The following is a 2500-nucleotide window of genomic DNA, read 5'->3' as shown; positions in this document are numbered from 1 at the left end:
TTGCTTGTGTGTGTGTGTGTGTGTGTGTGATCTGATCTGCTCTACCTGTCTGTCTGGCTCTCAGGGCTGTCCCTCAGAGAGTGTCTCTGTCATCGTTTGGAAGGCTTCCATTGTTGGGGTCTGTACCGGGGGGTGAGGGCAGGGGGGGCGAGGAGCTCTTCCCCCTCTGGTGGGCTCCCGCAGATCGCCGGCCCGGGCGTCCGCAACCGACCGATCCGGTCCATTTATTCCCCAGTGTTCCGCTGTTGACTGAGCGTCAGCCAGACAAATGTTTTTCCTGCTCTCTGCGACGCGCAGTTCTGCTCGGATGTGCTTAAACACATTTGGCCCCCACGTCCGCTGCCCCGTCCGCCCCGCGGTGACTGACGGCGAGCCAAAATCAAAATATGGCGTCTGGATGCCCCCGCGCGCAACCCAAACATTGTTGGCGGAGACATGTTTTGGCATCCGTAAGTGTTATGTCAGATTTCACTAAGCCGCTGGAAACGCAGAGTGCGAAGAGAGAAGATGTGTCGCTAGGTGCAGACAGGGCGCGGAGGTGGATTTCCCTCCGGGAGGTTTCGCCGTGTTTTTATAGTCGACGAGTCACGTGATCTGTCGTGTGACTGCTGAGTCTTACTCTGTGGGTGTTATACATAGAGGTTCTGGTGCCTTGCCCGTACGCACACACACACACATTTGCACACATGCACACATACTATACACACACACACACACACACACACATGCACACACACACACATGCACACATACTATACACACACACATGCACACACACACACATGCACATATACTATATACTGTACACACGCACACACACACACACACACACACACGTCTCTAGAGTAGTTGTTTTTATGGATGTGGGTTAATGCGAAGCTCATCAGCTCAGACCAGATCTGCTCTCTCTGGCCCCAGAGGCTGATGACCTCTCTTGTTCCCGCCCTGCTCTCCACCGCCGCCGCTCGCTGTGAACCTAAACAAACCCACCTCAGCCCAACTCTCAGCCAATCACGTCATGAGGCAGGGCAGACAAAGGGCCCCCCCCACCACCATCAAACTACCCCCCCCCCCACTCCACAGCCCGCCATTTCACAGAAACCTCGTGTTCTATTAACTTATTTTCATTTCCTCTAAACGCCACTCTTGGAGGTTGTTTTATTTACTTCCCAGAATCGACTTGGCGCGCGAAATGTTTACGCCGTCACTCCGTGACAACTGACGAGGAGAGGGAATGACCCGCCCCCTTCGCTGTGTGCGCCGACGAGGTTCACGGACGATACGACCGCCGAGCGACGCTGCCAGTTTCCTAGCCGAGGCGGGGTCGGGGGGCGGGTCGCGCGGGGGGGACGAGGGAGGTGTCGCCAGAGCGGTGTGTGATGGCGTGTTTTGTTTTGTTGATTTCCACATGGCGCTCCATCTGCGTTCGGGGGCCCCGGAGCGTCTACAGCTGTCTGGTGGCTGCTGACACGCGGCTGGCTGATGGCGTGTTGTAGTCCGCCGAGGGGAGAGAGCTCCTCCGCATGTGTTTGTGACGTGTGAGGAGACGACAGATGCGTCGATAGAGGGCCCTCGTCGTCGTCATCATCATCATCCTCACCCTGATTAAGATACATTCAAATACTGGCACCTGGCTAACTCAATTGTCTGTTAGTCCTCTCTCAATTCAACTCAAAGGGCTTTATTGGCAGGGGAAACATACGTTTACATAGCCAAAGCAAACATCACAAAAAGTCACAAAAATGTTAGAATATAAATGTAAATACCAAATAGGTGAAATGAGTGAATAAGTAAGTGTTATATTTACAAATGTATTTCAATGGTAACTTTTAAGTTCTTTCTCTCTCTCTCTCTCTCTCTCTCTCTCTCTCTCTCTCTCTCTCTCTCTCTCTCCCTCCCTCCCTCTGTTCCTGTGCCTCTGTGGTCTGTGCTGGTTATCTTGGCCTTCGTGGATGTGAGCTGGAGGCTGGCCAAGCCAGGGGTGATGGAGTTGCTCTTCATTTGACAACTTTATTGTGGAATGTCTCAAATGTAACATAGAACAATGATCAGACTGGGAACGCAGACAGACAGGAAGGCTAGCCAGCAGACAGACAGACATACAGACAGACAGATAGGTAGATATATGCAGACAGACAGGTGGACAGACAGACAGACATGTGCAGACAGTCAAACAAACACAGAGACACATTCAGACAGACAGACAGACCGACAGACAGACAGACAGACAGACATACAGACCGACAGACAGACAGACAGACAGACAGACAGACAGACAGACAGACAGACAGGTAAAAACAGACAGACAGACAGACAAACCGTCTGTCTGTCTGTCTGTCTGTCTGTCTGTCTGTTTCTACCTGTCTGTCTGTATGTGTCTGTCTGTCTGCCTGTCCTTCCCATCAACCCTTGCACCTCCTGCCTGCATCGCTATGACGTCCAAGCGGACAGCATCTCGGTAACGAATATCACAGGGGGATCCCAGGAACAGACAGCGACG

The 2500-nt window shown here is 52.6% G+C and overlaps 2 protein-coding genes across 3 annotated transcripts in view; both read left to right on the top strand.

Annotated features, from left to right (window-relative positions):
* Window positions 1-2500, top strand: part of mpped1 (metallophosphoesterase domain containing 1) — a gene marked incomplete at its 3' end in the record, with an annotated part of 127918 nt that overhangs the window by 27636 nt on the left and 97782 nt on the right. The window lies entirely within an intron of this gene.
* scube1 (signal peptide, CUB domain, EGF-like 1) overlaps window positions 1-2500 on the top strand; it is a gene marked incomplete at its 3' end in the record, with an annotated part of 70884 nt that overhangs the window by 11186 nt on the left and 57198 nt on the right. The gene's annotated exons all lie outside the window — the stretch shown is intronic.

Source organism: Borostomias antarcticus, assembly GCF_949987555.1.
Source record: "Borostomias antarcticus genome assembly, chromosome: 13".
Taxonomy (NCBI): domain Eukaryota; kingdom Metazoa; phylum Chordata; class Actinopteri; order Stomiiformes; family Stomiidae; genus Borostomias; species Borostomias antarcticus.
This window is presented reverse-complemented; position numbering and strand designations above follow the sequence as displayed.